The sequence below is a fragment of the Diadema antillarum genome, unplaced genomic scaffold, assembly GCF_040938485.1.
Source record: "Diadema antillarum isolate AM-2024a unplaced genomic scaffold, OU_Dant_1.0 seq00000297_RagTag, whole genome shotgun sequence".
NCBI classification, from domain to species: Eukaryota; Metazoa; Echinodermata; class Echinoidea; order Diadematoida; family Diadematidae; genus Diadema; species Diadema antillarum.
The window spans coordinates 223,275-248,175 of record NW_027271320.1 but is presented as its reverse complement, the minus strand read 5'-3'; the positions used below and the strand labels follow the sequence as shown (position 1 = coordinate 248,175).

Genomic DNA, 24,901 nt, shown 5'->3' with positions numbered 1-24,901 from the left:
GGACACTGCCACACCTAAAGTGAACTTGCTAATCTACATCTAATCTACACCATACATCTAGGCCAAGTTTGGATGGATTTCTGGATGTTGATAGAAAAACTTGGCAAGTTTAAAGCCTAATACCTGGGCACAGAAAGTATTAAAAAACAGAACTAATTGATCTGGTGAGCAGCATACTACATACAAAACTAGTATAAATTTTGGACTCTTTGTTATGATATCTTTATTCTAACCGCTAAACCTGTATAAGTTGGATAATGGGAGCACCATCACTCTACTAATTAATGGAAATAGTTTTAAAAAGAAAGTATCTGTTTCTCTTTTTCAAAACCTAGCACCAAACAAACATACAAAAGTATTATATTTCATTGATGTTGCACAGCACCAGAACACTACGAAATTATGCCATGAATACATACATGTACAGTATCACGCATTCATGCAGGTTGTTGTCTTCTTTAAAAAAAAAAAAAAAAAAAAAAGAAACAAATTACTGAATGAAATCAAAGCAAGTAGTCCCACTGGCCCAGTTCGGCTACAGTAACTTTCCACACATAGTCTTTGCCCTATAAGAGCCCTGTACCATGAAAACCACTCCGGGATCTTTGCTTTTAATGATGATATTTTTTTCTTTTTAAAGTTCACAAATTGATGGAAAAGTGCACCCACATGTCGTGGAAGAAGAGGGGTAAATGTGGGTTAGGGATGAGCGCTCAGCCATTCACACAGACGCGCCTTGCTCCAATGAGCCAGCACTTGGGGGATGTCGCTCCACCAACTCTGCAGTTGAAACAGGTGCGTCCACCTCTAATAGCCATGGCTGCCAATCTACTTCAAATCCTAAACTTTCACTCTACAGTAAATATCTCTATCATGCCAAATACACAAATTATCATACCGCAGCTCCTTTGCATAAAGACTGGATGGAGCCTTTACAATTCATGCTAACTCTGCAGTCAGTGGCATTTTACCATATTGTAGCAGCATGATTCCATGGCAAACCAGAGTCAAGAAATCACTGATGGTTGTAGTACTGAGTGCAGAGTTGCCACGGTATTAAAGTATACAACGGATCCCAGGCCCATATTTGCACCACGGCGTTAACTGCTCAATGCAGTGAAGAGAATGATTAATGACGATAAACCCACTCTCCTGCTTGACTTGAAATTAACTGTCAGGCCGGTAAAAATGCATAGATAAAGGGTACTTGTCTGCTCGTACAGTAGAATGGGGCTTATGAACAGATGTCCATTCAAGCAGGTGGAATTTCATGCGTATATATATTTAAACTGTAAAACCAGAAATTTTCACGTTTGCATGAAATTTTTGCAAATTTTGCGTGGAGCCAATATTTGTGACTCTGCACCTCAAAACAAACAAAAAGTCGCCAGACATGAATTTTTAGTTAAGACCATATTCTGAAAGAGCAGACTTTAAGCTTTAAAATGATGTATAACTCAAATCAAATGGACTCTCCCAACCTATCTAAATATTGGAAAGAAAGCACAAACTCAGGAAAAGTGTGAACTGAGATAAGAGGCTCTGAAGTAAAGTGTCTATTCAAGCGCTTAATCTTTACCAAACCGTGCTGGCTGTGCGATGAATGGGACAAAAAACAGGAAGTACACCACCAGAGTAACAACAATGAAGGGATTATCAGATTAAACTGAAATTAAGCATGCCTCATTAACACGTTCTGTCCATAATTAATGCCGAATTTCAAAGCAGTAGCACTATCCTTTCAAAAGTTATTATAGTTGAAAGTGAAGAGTGTGGACAAGGTTTTTCAGAAATGAAAAAGGGATTCTAAAGACACACCTAATCACATGCACTATTCTACCAAAAATGTTCGAGATAAAACTGCTAAAAAACACTTTCCTGCCCGTTTTATGATACCAAATTTTAGCATAATGTAAAAGAAGATCCGCTCTTTCAGAAAATATGAAAAAGTCAAGTTCGGCTAGGTTGACCCATTTCAATTATTTTCAGTCCTCATGCAAAATCAGTGTGTGCGACTTTATGTTCGTTTTGAGGTGCACGGTCACATTTACAAAATCAAAATGCCCGAGAAACTGCTTGTCCATGTATACATGTACTGTACACTTAAAATACATTAAATGAAAGCTTGGCAATTGGAGAAAATTTCATGTGGTGAATATTTCTGGATTTACAGTAATTTGTGTAGCACTTTATTGTAAGACATTGTTGGCAATTAATATCCAAGGATGTGCCTTCAAATCTCAGTTTAACACAGTGCATGCAACACTTAAAGGTATAATTTACCATTTGCAGATGAAACAAAAACCCAGCATTAGTGCTTTAAAATAATTCTAAAATGTGAGTTAGGGACAGAAACAACCACTGTAAAAATTTGAATCCGTATAATCGATGTTAAGTATTGTTTAATACACAAAATGCGAACAATAGTTATAATTAAAACGTTTCCAGACTGAACCGTATACAGTTACGGTTTATCAAGAAAACACTGATATCTCCTTGTATTTTAGGCTTTATTGCAAAAATTGTATATGGTAGGATATTTTGTGATATGCACCAAATGTGATATCTTGAACATTTTTTAAATCACTTCTCCCAAAGGTAAATTGTACCTTTAATACACAAGAATTCTGCTGCACTAAAACATCTTTGATATCTGTACTACTATTTAAATTCAACTTTTTGTTCCAACAAAATTGTAACCACCACCAAAAAATCAAAAAAGTATTTGCAGAGACCAATTCCAAAGATAGTGGAATATAATACAAATACTTTCAACTGTAGAATAATCTACAGGCTAGCGATTAAAATGTCATGAACTAGGGCAAAGTCAAAGGTCAAAGGTCAGCCAGGAGTGCACAGCCACAGATTTGACAGGTAATGTAAAAAGCTTGCATTCTATTTATCCATGTGGTATTACAATGTATATCAAAACAGATGGCAAGTTTCTTTGATGGGATGTACCCTTGAATGCTACTGGTACTGTATGTGTATCTGAGAGCCCTACATTTGTACCATCAGGGAAGCCAAAAGTGGGATTTCCGCTATAGCGAGAAATGTCTCCCAACATGTTGACTTTACGTGACACAGATGACGGAACAGTTCCGTTTAATCAGAAATTGCATCATCCATGCCATGGTACAACACGTATATGGTAAAGATTAGCTATTAGATTACAAATTCAATGATAGTTTTTTGTTTTGTTCTGTATGGTATTGTTGCTGTGGGTTTTTTTTTTCTTCTTTTAGCTGTACATCAGAAATGCAAACGGTTTTCAAGTGCTTCCTTCAGGATGTCCAAGAAATTAAAAAGTAGATGCGTATGTACAAATTTGTAGTTCCTGATATTTTTCTCAGCAGCTTCTACAAATGTAAACCACAAACTGTCATTACTTCCTTTACAAATGTTCTAAAACCTATGCCAGATTAACTTTTTGTTTCATTTTCTCTTTCATCAAAATGAGGGTGACCGGTGGTGTGCCTGAAATGCATGTATAAAACTTTATAGATTGTAGGCAACATTTGAAACACACATACATGTACACTGCTGCAATCAAGTTTACTAGACCCATCAGCATGAAAAATGAATTATGCAGTCTTGTATACGGTACGCTAATATTTTGTATTTATACAGCGCTAACAATGCCTGAAGACCTACACTTGTAGGTGCATGGGTAGGATTTATGTTATATCATATTAACACATACTCACAAATGCCAGAGACTTTTTAATCTCTAGAAGGTACTCTGGTATTTTGGGTATTTTCAGATGATACTACCTACCAACCCTTTGCTATTGTGAAGAGAACACTGCAGAAACTATCCTCTTGAGAAAATTCAATGAATTTTGAAAACAGTGTTACATGTAAATTCCTGGCTTTGCACCCACTGGGTCTAAAGAAAACAAATAAATAAAAAAAAAAAGATGATTTGGTTCAAAAGTAGGAAAGTAAGAGCAGTCCCCTTAGGAACTTGTAGTAAAATTATCAAGAAAACAGGAAACTTCCATCTAAATTGAAACAAGAGCTTGGAATGGTCAAAAAACATTATCTCATGAAACTTTGCTGCATTATTGTCATCTTTCTAGTATGGGAGAGTCATTATTCAGGACTACAAAGAGTGTTATTTTCTGTACAGAAGTTTGAAAGCCCATGAGTGGTCCAGTCACGACATTCCACTATAAAAATATTTCTTACATTATCTCGTCAACTTGTCAACCCATCTATCCACATTGTATCTACAATCTATCTTTCCATTATCTGTGAACTAAGATCAGAAACCTCACGTGTAAACTGATAATGCCAGTCATTGCCATTTTGTTCATAGGAAACAGTAGGTCTTCCTCAGCAGAGCTGGTTTTACTTCATCACACACACACACACACACACACACACACACACACACACAAACACCTGATGACTCAACACAGAGGGCTCTGCAGCCATTCCTGAAGGGCAAGCGCATCGTTGATTCATCCCCCTCGCACACATTCTCTTTCGTTTGCACGCTGCAGACAAAAGGATGTTTTCCACTTGTTACTGTCCTTGCGATACATAGCTGGAACACTGCCAGATGACTGCTTGAATGACACGTCCTTAAATACTTTTTCAGAACCCAATGACTTTAACATATAAAATGTACTTTTCAACTGTAATTTTCCTATCACTTTTAAGATAATGCTCAATTACTGACATAACATGAATGTGAAGTCGCAAGATGAAGTTTTAACAGGAAGCCCCCACTTCGGATACACACAGACAACAACAAAAAAGACGACTGACACTTATAGTTTCAAATGATCCTTATTTCGACCTACACATATGTACAACGTGTAGTATAACCTGAATTCTTTATCAAAAGTTTTTACCTGAAGGCAAAGATTATTTGATTAGCTCTTTTATAGATTGTAATGTGTTCAAAGGAGCTGTACATGTACCTCAGAGTTCAGTCATGATCACGATCTCACCAACCACCGTAAAACCAAAAACGTTCAAGGCATGAAACTTTCGCGAGTTGGAGCAGACAGCCTTTTTTGCGGCATGGATCTTTTGCCACTGACATTCAATGCATTATGCAGATAAAAACAAACAAACAAACAAACAAACAACTTTCACGTTATGAATTTCATTTTCGCAAATCTTGCAAAAACTTCTGGTTTTCCAGTCTATCTTCACTCTACTTTTTTATGCTACCATAATTTGCATGGTTCATTCGGTCACCCTCTCAGTTCCAGCTTAAATCGATGAACAAAAATAAATGTTCAAACTGAAATGTTATTTTGGGCTCTCAGGATTCATCAGGCAGTCTCAGAATTTCCATGAAATGATTCTCCTTCCATACACTTATAATCTACCACTTTCATGAGTAAAAGAGTAGCATTAGCACATACAGTATTAAAGATGTAGACTGTGCCTGTACAATATGATAAAGACTTACAAACTGTAGTATGGCTATGAATCAAACAGTCTAATCTCCTACACCATAGGCAGTTTACACAGCAATATTCACTGTAACATGCAACACCATCAGCCAAACCCATGTGTTGGTAGACTATAAACACGAAGAAAGAACCAAAAATACAAGAGGAAGCAAAATCATCAAGCATTACAAAATTGTGAATGACTTTCTGGTTTCATATTCCTGTGGACCCCACCACACAAACCCCAACAGGTACCCACTAGTATCGGGCAGCCTAATATCACTGTTGGGATTATTATGTAAATGGGACTGTTTTTTGTTGTTGTTGTTGTTGTTGTTGTTGTTGTTGTTGTTGTTGTTGTTGTTGTTGTTTTGTTTTTGTTTTTGTTTTTTGCAGAACTTAAATGCAGAAATTCATTGAGGTGAATCCCTCTCTGCACAAATGAGAAAAAACATTTTGTAACACCCTGCTTGTGTGCTGGATATGAGGGGATGCCTTTAAAGATGGCTTGAGGTGGCAGAAGAAGGGATGCAAACCTTGGTAAAAGCAGCACTGCAGTACTCTGATGCCTAAAAAGGTGGATTTTCGGTGGAAAAAAAACATGTTCATCATTTTTCCAATAGACATCACTACTACAATTTGGGAAACACAATATTTTTTCCATAATAAATAAATAAAAATTATTACAGATCTGAACAGCAGTCGGCATCTCTGCAGCAGCCAGCACTGAAACCGAGTCCTTGCCTAACGATAATCACTTCCTCCCCAGTGCAGTCTATTAACTCTTTATGTGCCACGTTCGCACGTCCGACTCAGTTGACGGCGTGCCAACTTTGCATATTCTGCTCAAATGCACAATACCGCCCAAACCGATCGATAAATCGCCAAATGCCGCAGTACAATGAAAGCATTTCTCGCACTTTCGTTCCTCTCACATATAGCTTGCATTTTATGTAGTGATTGACTATAAACAAGCGGTGTTCAATACTGGATTTAGGTGTAAATTCTAAGTTTCTGTCACTGTTTTGTGAGCAATAAACATGCCTTTATAGTAATTTACATATCATGTAGCTATGCGAGTCATTTGAAAGAAAAACAATCATAGATTTGTCATACACGTTATCATAGCAAAGCTGGGCATTTTCTCTGCAATTTTACTGACTATATGTCCACCTGAACAGAAATCTATAGAAGTAGCACAGATTTGAAATACAGAATGTTTTCTCAAAGCATGGCATCGCTGGTGTCTCAGAATAATGTGGCACACAGGGGGTTTCCACCATGGCACATAAAGAATTAAACTTTCAGTTTGAAAAGCGCTCCCAAACACTGGAGTGTTGACCTCATCCAGAGCAGTGGTGTTCAATCTGTTTGATGGCACAGTTTGTCTTCATTGTACTGTACATGTGCAGGTGAGAGATGTAAACCAAGTTGCTGCAACTAACATTTTCGTTTCATGTTCTTTACGAGGTGTATAGTGCCTTAACTTGGTACATGCTTATAAAATGGTACAGAAGGGCTTGTAGTGTACTTGAAGTGTGGAGAGATACATGCACATACGTACAATTGTACAATGTACAATTGTAGGTTGCTATTTGCACAGTTTCAACTTCATATTTTATGCAAAAATGAGCTTTTCCAGGATACACAGGACAGAGTGAGTGAGTGTAAAAATCCATATCTATCTACCAATGTTTTCATTATGGTTGAAATTCATATTATTATTGCCTTTCAAACAATTATTTTCATAATGAACATAATCAAATGATTGGAATACAGCCATCTAAGGCAGAGTAAAAAAAACACACAAAACAAAACGATTCTCATCCTTGCTCACATTGTTTTTTGAAGATGCATAAATTTTTCCCTTTTTTTATGATAATTTTAAGTCAAAATTTTGATTGATTTTCCCCGATTCCAGCCATTGAATCTCGCACCATACCAGGATGAGTTCCATTATTGCAACCCCATGAAGTATCATGAACATGTAAAAACATATGGTAGGGCACATATTGAAGTCTTACTGAAAAGTAACAAAAGGTCTATCTGTAGTGTTCTAATACGGGAAACACTGTTGTTTTGGAAACGGCAAAAAAAAAAAACTAAAAACAAAACCCTCACTCTCCTTTTTCTTTTAAAGTTAGGACAACAAATAATTATGTTTTTGTTTTCTTCTTCTTCTTCTTCTTCTTTTTACTCATGGCCTAGACCTAACTAAATAAATAGAGTTGACAGTCCTGCCTTAAAACTGACAAGTAAATTACAACAAGGAGAGCTGCAAGCTAGAAACATTCTTCACCGAAAGATCGGTCTGTATCTGGTCGTCGGGGAATGTTCCCGGGAGACTGCATCTGGCTTCACGGATCCCCTCCTTATACAGACCGAAGTCAATGATTCCGGCTCCTGTGTGGAGCAGTCGCACACAGACCAAACATTATGATAAACCAAATTTCAGACAGCTTTTTTACATTCAAACAAGTTTGACATGACATGACACATTATGCAGCAATATTTAGGGTAAATTTCTCACATTGTGCAATCGAAATACTCACAGTAACTAGGTTATAATGCAGAAATTTTATCCATATCGCAACATCGGCCGTTCGACAGCTGTAAATCGCCATTTTGAATCTGTAAGCCAATCACATGCACTGTACGTGTTTTAGTAAAAAAAACACGTAGAAACTACCTCGCATGTGATTGGCTAATGGATTCATACTGTATGCTTCTGCAGTTTGAACGTGACGACGTGACAGGCTGGTTGATGTGTGTTTTACTTTGAAAATTCTACCAAAATGTTGGATTATTCATTAATTTGGTGAGTGTAGTGCATTCTTAAAATGTTGATTTTGCTATACAAGCTTAAATTTGCTGACCTAGGGCCGTGAATTAGACGCAATCGAGAAGGGTGAGGTACCTCACCCAATTTTCCATAGAGACAGTGGTTACGAACATCCACACAGCGATGGGTACTAATACCTTCTGTCTGTCTACGGAGGAGAGCGATAACATCAAAAATATGAAAGACTCCTCCACACAGACGGATCTTTCTGTCTAGAAACATTCGTGCTACAAGTAACTTCTTCTAACAGTCACAAGCAAAGATCTTTGTTGAAGTTCTGGCTTAATTATGGCAAGGTCTGAAGATGAGTGAATAATAATGTATGATGGACATGGTGGTGGTACAATGTGTGCACGTGTGTATGTTTAATCTATATGCATGATTCAATCATTGCTTCAGCAGGCAGCAATAGGCTCAGTGCCCCTAGCATAGCGGACACAGAAATGGCAGTAGTGAACTTCATGAACTCCCTTGACAGCTAGAGTAGACGGCGGAGGTACTGACAGTGACACATCACTGCACTGGACGATGTTGCGGTTAGTGTTACAGTGTTGGTTCATGATGGACATGGTTGTCATCATATCAGTCACATCCCACACAAAATATGGAAGACTAAGAGTCTACATAAAATGAATATAATAACACCACTACACACTACCTACAGGGCATGATAAGCACTCAACACTCACACACGCAGTTTAATAGGTTACAACAAACATTAACACCTCAATGTCGCGTCATATTAGCGATCGTCTGTGTACTGTGCAGTGACAGTTGCCCTCTCGCTTTCTCCCTTAGTCCCAAGCACACAGTTACTCTATTGCGTACGCTGTACATGAGAAGCCACCACAAATGATATACCCACAGAAACCACTCAAAATGAATCACAGTTACCATCTCCTACCTGCTCATTGTCAACGATCTGGTACAATTATTCCACGTCCTCTTATCAAATCCACATCCAGGAATGTTCCTTGCTCAGTGTAAGAGTAAATCCAAGAACGGTTCAAAGTGCATCCACGATTTTCTCACAGTATCTCCGGTCAAATTTTGTGATTTTGAATAGGCTATTCCCATATAACAATCAGATAGCGTTAACATTAGCGCAGGCTAAACTGTGTAGGCACACAGACACGCATTCCGTAATCCCTTTACAATGCAGTTTATACACTGTGCACAGCGTACGCATAAACAAACTGTACTCGCTTTACACAGAAGCAACGACAGTGACCTGTCGCACATATAGACCATCGAACTATATACAGTCACATAATATCCCGTAATTTGCCCCAACAACGGATAATGAAATGACAGGGTAATACCTACGTACCTGAAATTCTGTCACTATAGTCCCTTAGGTTTCAAAATCGCAGTTTGATTCCAACTTTACCCCTTGTTGGGCGCCATTTTCCCCCTTCAGGATTCAGCTCTGGGATGATCAATTTGCCACACTAATAGGGGTCGCGAAATCAATCGAACGATGACATCTCTTTTAAGAATGTCTCTGTACACATAAATTGCATTATGCCGATGTAATTTTATCAAATACAATGCAAGGTCATTAGATTTGTTGAAACGAACAGCATACTACAAATCGCACAGGTTGTGATTTATCTGTCACATTATTTCACCCCTGTTTTGCGGAGGAAAGTAAGGATTTCCCTTCGGACTTAATAGACGCTTCCTACTCGAGGTCGCACAGGGGTCACGTGAAGCCAGCCGTGCAATATGATTGGCCAATTAACTTAAAAGGCCTAATTATCAAAAGAATCTGGCTTGGGTTAGCCAAAGTTTGGGTTGTGATTCTATTGAATAGCCCCCGATCCCATTCTTCGTACTGGGACCCTTTATATCTTTTTCTTCGCAGGGAAATGCTGCATACAAGATTTAACTTCGGAACTTCTTTACGTTTGAGGATTGTCAATACAAGCGGCGAGCTTTCAGTATGGCAATTGAAAAGAACGCAGGTATCAAATGCGCTTGACCAATACGGTGAACGCTATAAGCAGCAAAAAATCGATTGTGTAAGTGACCAGTGGGGGTATTGATTCTCACCTATAGTCAGATTGGTAGGCCTCAAACGAAATTCTTATAGCTACTGGTCAAGTGGGTGTACATAGAAATGCCTTCAGTGAGTATTAGAGCATCGTACGTTAGGAACCTCCTAAGCATGACATATCGTCAGCTATATAATGAGACTACACGGGTATTTATTTTACCTACAAGACATTTTAAACGAGCTGAAAGACCCTGTAGGAGTGCTTATCAAGATCAGTTGAAGAAATTAAAATGGTTACTTGATACATCCCTAATTTAGAGCTTTTGGAGACGAATAGAACACTTCAGATGATGATTTAAGGTTGTTGGCTAGTGTAAATTGCATGCGAATATTGGGGGAGATAACAACAGCTTTTTTCGGAATGATGAACTTGCGGGAGAGAATGAATGATTGGTTTGCCTGCATGCTAATTTCTTGGCTTGTGTGAGGAATATAACTAGGCTCCTGCTTTGTCTATTATGTGACGGTGATCTCGCTATAATTTTAGTGAGTTGTGTATGGATTGTCCTTCTCCATGTCAAAGAAACTAAGAAATGAACACTACTGGCTGTTCAGCTACGAGAAATTAATTCGTTCTGGTCATCTCTATTGAAAAGGGTTTCTTACTGGAGAGAGGATGAGAGAGAGAGGGAGAGAAGGATAGATTTGGCAGAAATGCCTTATTCCAAATAAGCAGATCGTTACAAATTTAAAGAAAGAAAGAATGTCAGCAAAATTAGGTACGGTTCCCTACATTAGAGAAACATTATATTTACTTCGTCGATGAATTAAAAAACTTATCTTACATACTTCTGCAACTTGAGTCTTTCATTTGCTATAAACTTTGCTAATCGCTCAAGAATTTCACTCGTGTGCTCTACATAACATTTCATCTGTTGTGTGTGTTTGTTTTCTTTTGTCACTGTTGTTCTTTTTAAAGGCATAATTTACCACTTGCAGATGAGACAAACACCCAGCATTTGTGCTTTATGAAAAATTCTAAAATATGAGTTAGGGATTGAAACAACCACTGTAAAAATTTGAATCAGTAAAGTCAATGTCAAGTATTGTTAAATACACAAAATGTGAACAATAATTATAATAAAAAATGTTTCCAGACTAAACCGTCTACAGTTACGTTTTATTGAGAAAAAATACTGATATCTCCTTATATTTTAGGCTCTATTTTCTATATTTTTACAAGGTAGGATTTTTTTTTGGTACAACAGACCTACTCATATGCATCAAATGTGATATCTTGAACATTTTTTAAATCACTGCTCCCAACGGTAAACAGGACCTTTAAGCATTTCCCGTGTACAGTAATCATTCCCTTGTATGTTTATAATTGGCATAATCGCCTCCATTCACACATGAGAAGACAAAGATATGTGACGGTTATGTTATATGGAAATATATGAAAACAAACAATGTCTTGTTCCTTTTCGTTATTATAAGAAATATGACATTATGATAAACGCATGTCACGTATACTAGTTCTATAGATAAAACAATATACCTCTCACGTCATCAGGCGGACAATTAAGATGTGATTCTCTCGTGGCAAGAAAAATGTACCACTGATCTTCAGGCCTAGAAGTATAACTCTTAATTATTTGTTCTAAGTTTTCACTGATAAATGGCCCACGGCTCTCGCTCAAAACAATGTTCCATAAAGGGAAAATCCTGTTTTGATGTAAGAGAGACACGAGATTGCATGTAGGCACAAAATAGGTTGAAAGACAATCCCTGATATCTAAGTTTCGGGTAAAAATAGACGGAAGAATATCACTTTATGCAGTGACGTAAGTTGCATCCTCTCAGAGGGTATATCACGGAGTCATGGCTGTGAGGTATAGCACGTAAAATCAGGAAACAACAAACTAAATGTGTTTTTTTTTCTTCTAGTCAAAGACATTAGCTCTCTCATTTCTTATTTCTATCACTTGCGCAATATCTTGAGATCGGGGGGGGGGGGGGCAGGTGGAGCCACAAGAGATGAATTTTAAGGCATGTTTTCCGGGTGCTGCGTGGAAACTGTAAGGACATCCGAGTCAAGTCCTACTTATAACGGCAGTCCATGCGTGATTACATAGATCTTATTACAATATATCGGAAGAAGAAAATTGCCCAGATGATCTCATATTTTAAGACTTTTTGTCTCTATATATTTCGTTCAAACGTGTTTGTCTGTACCTATTACGACAAATATCATGTTAAATGACGGTTGCAGTATAAACAATGTTTACACAGTAAAAATGTATCATAGTTTTCCTTTTTCGCGCTGATGACATTTTCTTCTCTATATTTTTTGCTTGTTTTAGTTTTGTTTCACACACACACACACACACACACACACACACACAAGAAAATGGACACATGCACCGACTGTGATGCAGAATGCCGTCGAAGCTGTATCTAGCATGTTCTTATTGTCCATTTGTAGGGCTTATACATTGGCAATGAATCATCATACATAAATAATATATAATAATATACACTTTGTATATTATATATATATATGAAGAGTTTGTTCGCAAAAACCGATAAGTCCATTTTTGAAGATTTTGAAGTACGGTCTCTGTCATAAAGCACAAAATGATACCTTTTAAATGATATATTGGTCACTACATATAAAGGTACATTTTTGAAGTCATGGTCAAAAGGAGTAAAAATCTTCTTATTATTCTCTTTATTTTTCTCGACCTTTAATCGCAAATATCTCCATTTGGCAAATATGGACTTATCAGTTTTTGCGAACAAACTCTTCATATATATATATATATATTATACTGTGATATATATATAAATATATGTATATACATAATATATATATATATATATATATATATATATATATATATATATATATAATATGTATATATTGCAACCATCACTAAAGAATGTATTCCCCATCATACCTCTCCATCAAATTTGCAACATTATAGACACAAATTGTTGTAAAGTGGCCATTACAATTACTTTCACATTGGGATAATTTTGTGAAGCTAGGTGGGTAGTTCACCCGATTTGTTCACCCGATTACAAGTTTACAATAGAATACTTTTTTGAATGTTATTTTCTTGAAAAAAAAAAGAATATATACATAATACATGAAATGAAATGAGTAGGAGTAGAACGTTATTAATCTTGATATCTCGGTTTGCAGTGCTCTTCCGATTGAAATAAACAAATCAATAAAAACGTTCTCTAATGTAATCAGTTGATTTTCGTTATTCCGAAGGTTCGATAATCCAAAATTGATATCAGTTCGTTCTTCCGATGAACACATAAATTCTGTATACCTGCATGTTTGTTAATCAGAAAATAAAAAAGGGTTCGTTAATCCGACCATTTGTGGCGTTATTCCTAAGAGTTTTTATCATTCCTATATAAGGTTCGTAATTCCTAAAATGCAATAAGGTTCGTTATAACAAGGGTTCTTTAATCCGAAAAATGAAATAAATGTTGTCATTCCAAAGGTTCTTTAATTCAAAAGATGAAACAAGGCTCGTCATTTCGAAGTTTCGTTAATCTGAAAATGTAAAGACCGTGCGTACTAACGACCTGTAAGGGAATTACGAACCTTATTTTTTGTTCGGAAAAACAAACCTTAAAAACAACGAAACTTTTTTTAACTTTCGGATTAACAAACCCTAGGAATAACGAAATGTAACCGACATTCATAGTCAACTTTTCAGTTGCTCACCACACTAACTTGCAGTTGTCAGGCATTCAATTGCATGCACTATCTCGCCAACAGGAATTATGAAATTACTATACACCAAGGGTACGATAACATCGTGCCAGTCATTAAACACTAATCAAATTTCAAATTCAAATTCAAATGAATTCATTAGGAATGTTCTGCATCAAATATGTATTACAAATGAAATACGGTAATTTCTTTTCGTTTACAAGACAATAGAACATACAATGTGTACATTCGAATATAAAACTGAGATATATACGTGTACAGATTAAAGAAAAGAATAAGAGAACACGTCAATTGGGAACCACGTCAATTGGGAACACGCCAATTGGGAATCAAAAACAAAACAAAACAAAACAACGGAATTTGATCTGTGGTGCAATGCGTCAGTTTAGTTCATCATTAATCTTCCAGCTGAAGAAATGTTAGTTATTTATCAATTTATTCCGTTTCATTTTCACATGGCAGATCTTTCAGTTAAAAACTGATTTACAAAAGGGCCCTGAATAAAACAAAACAAATGGCACACAAAGCTACATACAAAAGTAAAGTAAAATTTGAAAGACAAATGCATATGGCTGACAAAATGAATACAAAATCAAGATAAAAGAAAAATAGATAAACTATGCTAGACATTGGATGTCCATCTTTGGACAACGCATGGGTATTGTTGAGTGATACCATAAACGACCAAAAACATCCATCCATCCATCTATCTATGTATCTATCTATCTAATCTACCTTTCTAGTCGATCTATCTATCTATCCATCTATCTATCTGTTTATCTATCTATCTTTCTATCTATCTCTATCTTTATAGCTATCTACCTATCTATCTATATATATCTATCTATCTATCTATCTATCTATCAATCTATCTAACTTATCTATCTCTCTACCTATCTATCTATCTCTATCCATCTATCCATCTATCTATCTATCTATCTTTCTTTCTCTCTATCTATCTATCTATCTACCTAACTATCTATCTATCTATCTATCTACCTATATCTATCTATCTATCTGTCTATCTATCTATCTATAGTTGCTTGTCTGTCTGGTTTCCTGTCTATCTGAAGAGCTGTGTTAATGATTCAACCATCTATCAAAAAGCTATGACTAATATTCTATCCATCTATATAGCTATCATATATCTATCGCTCGTTCTATCTTTACACCTGTATATTTCAGGGAGGTTGGAGCTCACTCCTCCCAAATCACGCAATTAAGACATGAAATAGCAGGAAGTCTAGCTTTACTTGGATGAAGAAAAGGCGAGGAAGAAAGGGAATGAGACGGAGAAGACAAAGAAGAATCAAGAACAAGACATAAAAGAAGATCAGGAAGGAGAAAAAGAAGAGGAAGGAGAAGAAATAAAAGAAAAAGATTGGAAGAAGAAAGAAGTGGGAGGAGCCTGAACGTATGGCGATGTCATAGGTCTGGAATTAAAGTAACATTTCGTTGAGAAGAACGAGTTACACAACTCCGAAAATCAATTTTTTGAATCGATTATCTAAGCAAAATAGTTCAGCTTTCTCAATAACTATAAGATCAAGGAAATCATGCTCCAAATCGTGTATCATTTCTTCACGAAACAACGTCTTCGGAGTCGGCCTGAAGAAGTCTTTCTTTTGGTCAGTACGTCAAATTCTTGAGACAGTTCATGATAAAAAATGCGGAAGCCCATATTGGAAGCTGTATCAGACATGATTTGAACTTATACCGAAAGTTCGTGTCAGTCCAACTGTATGATACGAAAATTATCATTTTAACATTCTCCATTGAAGTATAGAGGATTTTAAGTATGTACAATCGACGAGAAAACAGTTTATAATGTCAATAAATAGAAAAAAAAGGACAGTTTATGATATCAGAGTGGTGCTCTCGTCGCTTTTTATACTTTCCTAATTACATCATGATTATGGTGTTAATAATCTAGTATTCTCTTCTCCTTTTCTCATTGTCATTCTCTTTTTCTGGATATATTATTTTGAGTAACTTTCAAAGATTCAAAGATTCACAGATTCAAATTCATTTTCACTTCCATCAAATAAACAAAGAAATTATACACAATGCATATGTACAGGATATTTGTAATAATTGTAGAATTATTATTATTATTATTATTATTATCATTATTATTATTATTATTATTATCATTATTATTATTATCATCATCATTATTATTATCATTATTATTATTATTATTATTATCATCATCATCATTATTATTATTACAGTAATGTATGACTTATACTGCGCCAAATTAACTCTGTAGAGTGCTCAAGGCGCATATTAATAAATACTATTATTACCTCGGTCACTGGATATGCCTTCATTACTTCCAACCATCACTGACAGTGCTAACTCTTTACTCCTTGGGATTATAGGATGATGATGATGATGATGATGATGATGATAACAAGAGTATTACTGACGATAATTATACCCATTATAAAACAACTGAAGAAGAAAAAATAGAAGATGATGAAGAAGGAGAAGAAGGAGGAGGAGGAGGAGGAGAAGACGAAGAAAAGAGCTAGCAGAAAGCGACGGTAGTAGAAAGTGAAAAAGAGTAGAACAAGCTAATTCAAAACGAGAAATAAAAAAATGTGTATGTTATAACGTCTAGAAACATGAAAATTTTAACTCATAGAATTACTTTTGGAAGGCACAAAGTTTATTGTTATGTTAGTGCACCTTGTGTATTATGTCTGCTGTAGAAAAAAATATATAATTCAATTCATCGGCGTCTTTGTCAGTCAGCCTTTATTATTTCTATCTTTATATTTCATGTAAATTCGTCACTGGATCTTAATTGTCTGGTTTAATTTTGTTACTTTGATTTTTCTGTTGTTACTTTGCTTAAAATCTCACAAGTTTTCCTTTCTGTGCTGAAAATATAATTGGTTTAAAAATGACATACACCTTGATTTGTTGGTGCGTTTTGAATATTCGTCATTTATTTTATAAGTATATAATATAACGGAGAAAATCATGAAAAAAAATATGGCATATTTTTAAGCATAACGTACAAAACATTGCTTGTTTTATAACAAAAACCACTGGAACGATATAGGTTAAAAATAAACAGGTCGAAGCAACATGTGGTCTGGTTCATTCTTTGATAGTCATTTTTTTTTTTCGTATTGGAATAATACTTGGTATTCATATTTACTTGATATTCATATCCGTATTCCGTCATAAATCCACATCCACCAACTGATTTTGTTACCAACAGCTTTACAGATAAGCCTTTATGTATTATAGGCGCCATCATATTAAAGCCAACCAGAATTACTGCAAATACTGCAACACTAATTGATAATATATTTACAAACAATGCAAAAAATGTAATGAAAACCGGTATTATTATGGCTGATGTGAGTGATCATTTTGGTATTTTTACAATCGTTGATCATCATAACTGTCCAAGTTTAAATGTAAAGCCTAAAGTATATAAGAGAATAATAACTGAGGAAAACATATACAAATTTCAATCAAGGCTCATTGATATGAATTGGCAAACAGTGTATGCTATAAATGATGTTGACGGTATGTATGATTCTTTTATACAACAATATTTAATTATATACAATCAATGTTTTCCATTGAAAGAGAAAAGACCCCCTAGAAGTAGTATAAATCTGTGGTTTACTGATGATATAAAGAAATTATGTAGGAAGAAAAATATGCTTTACAGAAAATACATAAAAAGTCCAACTCAGTATAGAAGATCAATTTATGTTAAATACAGAAATATGGTAAACAGTGCAATTCGTTTTCGAAAAAGAGAGTATTATAGCAACATGTTTGAGAATGTACGTAATGATATGAAAGGTACATGGCAATTGATTAATAATGTATTGAATAGAACTAGAAATGATGTGCAAAACTTGGAAATTAAACATGATGGAGAAGTTATATCTGACCCTCAAACTGTTGTCAATACATTCAATATATTTTTTAGCAATATAGGATCCAAACTCGCACAGAGTTTACCTGAATCTGACTCAAATTCTATGCAATTCTTGCCACATATATTATTCTCACATTCTTTTTTCTTGCAACCTATCCATGTAGACGAGATAATTAAGATTGTGCGAGAATTGAAAACAAATAAGAGTTCTGGATTTGATGACATCGATCCTTCAGTTGTAAAGAAGTCAATATATTATTTTGTAACACCATTGTGTCATATATTTAATTCTTCTATAGAAAAGGGTATATTTCCAGAAAATTTAAAAGTAGCCAAAGTTATACCAATATACAAAAAAGGAGAGAAGAATGTTTTATCAAATTATAGACCAATTTCTATCTTATCTGTGTTTTCCAAAATATTTGAGAAACTTGTTCATACTCGTCTCATGTCTTACCTCTCCCAAAATGATATATTGTTCAATAAACAATTTGGATTTCGACAAAAATACTCCACATATATGGCATTATTAGATTTTATAGACAAAATCACAACTTCCATTGAAAATAAGAACCTGTTAGTAGGAATATATTTTTTGATTTGTCGAAGGCCTTTGACTGCATTGACCATACTATACTGTTGAGTAAACTGCAGTTTTATGGAATAAGAGGTACAGCTTTGAATTGGATTAAGAGTTATCTTTCAAATCGTGTGCAATATGTAACATATAATGGTTTTTCTTCTCCCCGTGTGACTGTAAATATCGGTGTACCTCAGGGGTCAGTTCTAGGCCCATTACTTTTTATTCTTTATATAAATGACTTACAGTATGCTAGCAAATATTTAGAGTTGATCTCATATGCAGATGATACTAGTTTTTTTATTTCATGTGAAGATATACAAAGTATCAGTGCAATCTTAAATTGTGAATTAGAGAAAGTTAATCAGTGGTTCATAGCCAATAAATTGAAATTAAATGCAGATAAAACATCATGTATGATTTTTAGACCAAGAAATAAAGTAGTAAGTATTGATAATTTTGATGTTAACATTGCTGAATTTAAAATTCCGGTTGTTTGTTTTACCAAATTTCTTGGAGTCATCATTGATGATCATTTAACATGGAGATATCATGTCAACGAAGTATGCTGCAAAGTCTCCAGAGCAATAGGTGCAATCAATAGCATACGTGCAATCGTACCCTCTGAAATTCTTATAAAGTTATATTATACTTTGATTATGCCTCATTTATCTTACTGTAACATAATATGGGGAAATTGTGCAAAGTACCTCTTAGAGCGCATTTTTATTTTACAAAAGCGTGCAATTCGTATGATTAGTAATCGATCATTCTTTAGCCACACAGGTCCTTTATTTAAACAGCATAACTTATTGACGATTTTTGATATGCACAAATTCTTTCTCGCTGTTTTCATGTACACATATATGAACAACATTTTGCCAAAGTTTCTTGATACTTCCTTCATCCAAAATAAGAATTATTACAATACTAGACAGATGAATAGATTGCATATCCCAAATCTTAAATACTGTGTTTCAAGATATACTTTTAAATATACGGGACCTGTCTTATGGAATGATTTGCCAAATGTAATAAAGTTGTCTAATAGACTGTCAATATTTAAAAGAAGTTATAAATTTTTTCTTGTTCATAAAGATATGCTATAAGTCTCAAGTTTTATTCAGTGTATAAGCATGCCACTATGGAAACTCTTGCCTTCTTAAATGTATGTGTTTTTTCGGTAGTATAGTTTTCTTGTTCGTATTCCATCAATGTAACTATCTTATTTGTAATACTTGGGATCAGCCATAGAAAGACCAAACGGTCTATGTTGATCCCCCCACAAACTGAACAAATTGCTTTTATGTTGTGTTTGTATGGTGTGGAATTGTTATAAGTTGAACATTTTTCTGTATTGTTCCAATGTTCTACTGTGTATGTGTTTGTTCTAGTATTACTTGTATGTTTTTTATCAGGATGTGGAAATAAATGAAATGAAATGAAATGAAATATTTCGGTTACTTCCTTGAGACACCTTTATATTACGATATTACCATAACCATTATTTTGTGTTTTATATTTTCTGTTTTTGCTGCGATCAAAAGACATGGTTGTAATTATGCATTTTGTATTCTCACTCGTTGTATTACTGTCAATGATTTTGGTTATTTCTTAGAGAAAATGGAAATATAAAAATAAATTGACCTGAACTGAAATTCAAAGTTCATGTTGATTTATTTCACTTCCAACAAACAAATAAGAAATACAAAGAAACGCTCATATACACAGACGTCATGAAATCAGTACCACAATGCGATGAACAGAATAACATTGTAAGAAAGATATAGGTAAATTATCAACAGAGATACAAATAACTGTTACGTCACTGTGGTAAATGCATAAACGATATTGCTGGAAATGGAGGGGACTGCTAAAAGGCAGAGCTTGTAGAATGCAGTCCCCTCATGAAATGAAAAGTTTTATTTTGTTCTATCTGATATTATGTATGTCTGATGATGGACTTACTTGAGAATGTTTGCTGATGGCTTTTAGCCCATTTTTGTGATTAAACTCTTTATTTATCACTTTGTATATCACTTTCATTTTTCCCACTTTATTTTCTCCATTGTATCAAAGTAAACTTCATTATATCGCCTTATTTCTCTATAAACTTAGACTAAAGCGCCATATTGTTTTTGGTCTATCTTCCCATTTTATCAAAGGCGCAGTTGGACGCCTAGAATGACACAATCAATAGTAGCTGTATAATGATATTTCATACTCTGAGAATTATCAGAATTAATAGTTATTATTACTATCTATATAACGAATAACAAATGATAATGAATATTAATGCAATCATTGTGTTTACCGTGATTGTTTCATCAGCTATAGTTTTTGGTTACAATGATTCCTCTTACTCTTCATTAAACCTGCTCCTCTTCTTCTCACCTTCTTTCTCCCTTGTATAGTTATCCCTCTCTCTCTCTCTCTCTTCTTTCTGAATACCATTACGGTTTTATCTTTTGTTTCCAAGAGGATGGTACGGTTACTGTTTCGATTGGGCTTATGGGTTCCATTGTGTTTCCTTTTTTTTTACGATGATTTCGAGATAATGCGAAATATTTCATTTGATATGAAAGAGTGTAAATGTTATGGAGGAATTTGATTTATTCTATGAAAATATGTATATTTGTAATTCTGTTAATTGTTCTAGTCTTTGTACACTAGTCTTGATAATCTCACCAATTCCATTTTTTTCCGCGGACTGTTTATATCTTTATTATGATATGATTCATTTTATGGAATTGTTATTTCTTTAATGCTCCAGCATTTTGAAGTAATGAAGAGTTGCATACAAATGACTGAACTTATGTATCTTAACTGATGATGTTTATGTTTTTTTTAATATCCGGCTGAATATATTAATATGATGTGTTCATAATGGAAATGCCCTTTGTAATTTTATCATTATTTTATCTATATTGTAGATGTGTTATACTTTTTGTAACATCGTGCAATTCAGTCTATGACTGCAATGCGATCGAAATAAAACCATTATTCAATTGAATTGAATTGAATTGAATTGATCAGCCAAGGAGTTTATGAACTTGAATTTGAACTATAACATATAAAACTATATTGTTGCCGGCGTTTGTTTGTCTGTTTGTTTGTCTGTCTGTCTGTCTGTCTGTTTGCAAAATTATTCGGATTTTGGATGAAAGTTTCTGAAAATTTTGATAACGACCCAAGGAACAAGTTATCAATTGAGTATATGAATATAAGAACGACCCAAGTCCATGGAGGATCATTTCGAGTAAACTAAAAAAAACTTCATATCTTTTTTATTTGTCCAATAATATTCTATTTATCTGTGATGGGAAGGCAACATTGTATATACAAATTAGAACATGTATTATTATGACAATTAACATTTACATTAATTGTGGAGAGGCCATTTTGTGTGGTGGACTTGGGTCGTTCTTTGATTCATATGGACTTGGGTCGTTCTTTGATTCATATACATGATATTCTGCTATAGAGATGGGAGAAGGATGAGAGAGGGCGCTATTATATGAATGTAAGAATGACCCAAGTCCTTCATTCTTACATTAATATAAGATTTAACTCATTCATTTCAGGCACTTCCGGGGGTAATTAGGATTTATCATTTACACACAAGATGAGTCCATGCGTAAGCTACAATTTCCCATGAAAAACTGAATTTGGCCAAAAATTGGACTTGGGTCGTTCTTATATTCATATACTCAATTGTATTATTGGTATAGTGATCCGGGTCACAGTCTTGATGTAGGATTATAATACTTGGTGAAAATGCGCTGCTTGGTTAAGGTCTATAAACTGAGTGCTTTTCTACTTTAGCTCTCATTATCACCATTATCTTTATTGTTATTATCATTATTATTTATCATCAACATCATCACTATGTCATTATCATCATCATCATCATCACCATCACCATCATCATCATCACTATCATCATCATCATTATCATCATTATCAGTATAATGGCTATAGTGGTATTAACAAGCCAATGCCTGCTTTAAGATCTGATCAATGTGATGATACGAAATATTTTGCTCATGCGGTTGTTGATCAGGTGTACTTTCTGCAAAGACTTTGGGATAGTGTTAGGGGTGTTAAGGTTTAAGGTTCAGTTTGTTATGGGGATTAGGATAAGGGTTGGGGTTATATCTGTGGGTAGAATTTGTTTGGCTTAGCTTTTAGATATTTCATGGGAGCAAGTACTGTCGCAATTTAGATGAAATTTCATGGAACCGATAGATGTTAATGATTTCTTTTTATCATCTATCATTCTAGCCTTCAATGCGAGGATGTCTGCCACTTCGTACAGTGTCAAATCAATGTTTTATACTCTAACGTGCAGAATGATAACCTCATTATTTAAGCATCCTCCACTGTGATTGTTACTCGCTTTCGCTAAGTGTATAAATAGCTCGAGCCAGGGTCACGTGTCATTTCTTCCGGCGATGTAGCTTTTGTGATGAATGTCGTGAACGATTGGACGTTCTGTGGCAAACTGGTTAATGAGCATATTCAAATTTAATTCTGTACAGATTTTTTTTTTTTTTTTAACAAAGGTTATTCGTGACTACAGAAAGCTTCCCCGCAGTCTTGCCCGAAATAGCAACTGCTAATGCACACAAACATGGATTCCCAGTTTTGAAATATGAGTATATCATGCACGGGAGGTTGAACAATGAACATGTCAGTAGGTCATCATGTGGGGGGGGGGGGGGTAACTTTGTATACAGAGGCGAGCGTTTCTTATCTTTGACAATAAGCAATGCGTACCAACCCTGAACAATTAGATAGTACAGCTGTACTTTAGTTCTAGTACGTTTGAGCTTCAGATGTGTGAAGCTTTGTCCTCCAAAGACCCACCTCCACACTCTACAAATCAAAAACATAATCACTTTGAGTGCACTTACAAACTTGGAACGACTCTTTCGTGCACTAGTATAAAAGCTCTATATCGGGCAAGCCTTATCTGGCAAGCAAGCCTAGGGCAAGCGTTCTGCTTCTCACGTAAAGTATTTGTTACAAAAGTACATATAGCTTGGAATATGTGAGTAAAAAAGATAACTTATTGACCTCTGGACTATTTTCTTGTGTGCGTCCTACAACAGCGCTGCTGGTGATTTAGACAGTCACTCAGTGGCACACGATAATGTAATGAGCAAGGTCGTGTTTAACCAGAGGTAGTGGTGCGCCCTCTACGTTACAATGCGTCATAGCCGTTCTATTCCGTACGTCGGGTTCATCTGCAATGAGGCACAAGCAAAAACAATTTAACAAGAATGAAATTCAGATACCAGTCTTTGAAATCATTCGATATCATCTAAATACCTCAAAAGAAGTTAAAAACAAAAAGACAATGAATGAACATGTATAGTATTTTTCTTTTTTTATGTCAGTCAATTCTTATGTTGTCATGCTAACTAAAGCTGATCGTTTGGAGTAATAAACGTTCGAAAGGGACAAGACTAGTAGCCTATTTCAAACAGAACGGGATGCTGGTGTTTTCATAATTCCATTTTATATTTTTTTCTTTCAATGTGTTTATCTAAAGCAGATGCTAGCACTCAAATAGAAAAAAAAGTACGAAAACTAAACTCTGAAAATTAGGTTTTATGAACAGACATAATATCCATTTCTGCAGGAAGGTAGTCAGAAAAAAATAATGTCAGATGATTGTTCGGATTTGAATTACATTACAGTCAACAGACACGAAGTTGTTACAGCGCCATCTTACGGATTGTTCAATATAGTCTGTAGGGATAAATACAGTATCATTATTGACTGATCTGTGTTAGCTGTAATCATTATCCCCTTCTGTCAGTGATATGTGCTAGATTGAAATTAGCGATATTTCAGTAAGTACATGTAGTGAATGTGAATTATCTATTTTTTTCTTTTTTCTTCTCAGTTTATCTCCCTGTCTGTCTGTCTGTTTGTCTGCCTCTCTCTCTCTCTCTCTCTCTCTCTCTCTCTCTCTCTCTATATATATATATATATATATATATATATACATATATATAATATACACTGTATATAACATATCTCAATATGTTTGCCTCATCTGTAAAGAGTTAAAATAATGATAATGATGATGATGATAATAATAATAACAATGACTATTATTATCATCATAGCTATTAAACTACTTCTTATCCTACAACAACAACAATAGGCAACATGACAACATTGATTGTACAAGTGTATATTGTTACAACAAAATCTATTCCATACAGGTGTAGAAAGTATTTTGTGGTGGTGTTGAAAAGTGTTCACCTGGCACTTTGCGGTGTTGATTTGACACTGTAGCTGGTGATATGTTGACACTGCGTTGGTGTTAATTCAACAACTGGGACACCAAATGGTGTTGATTGCCTGTCAATGGTGTAACAC

The 24,901-nt window shown here is 34.9% G+C and overlaps 1 protein-coding gene across 2 annotated transcripts in view; it reads right to left on the bottom strand.

Moving 5' to 3' along the window:
- The window catches only part of LOC139730200 (uncharacterized), a 94,918-nt gene extending 85,210 nt beyond the window's left edge, over positions 1 to 9,708 (bottom strand). The window contains exon 1 of one of the 2 annotated variants that reach the window (XM_071641097.1): positions 9,161 to 9,708. The gene's annotated coding sequence lies outside the window, so the exon portion shown is untranslated. The remainder of the gene's footprint in view (positions 1 to 9,160) is intronic. The other variant, XM_071641096.1, reaches the window with a different exon arrangement.
- Positions 9,709 to 24,901: the final 15,193 nt, after the last annotated feature.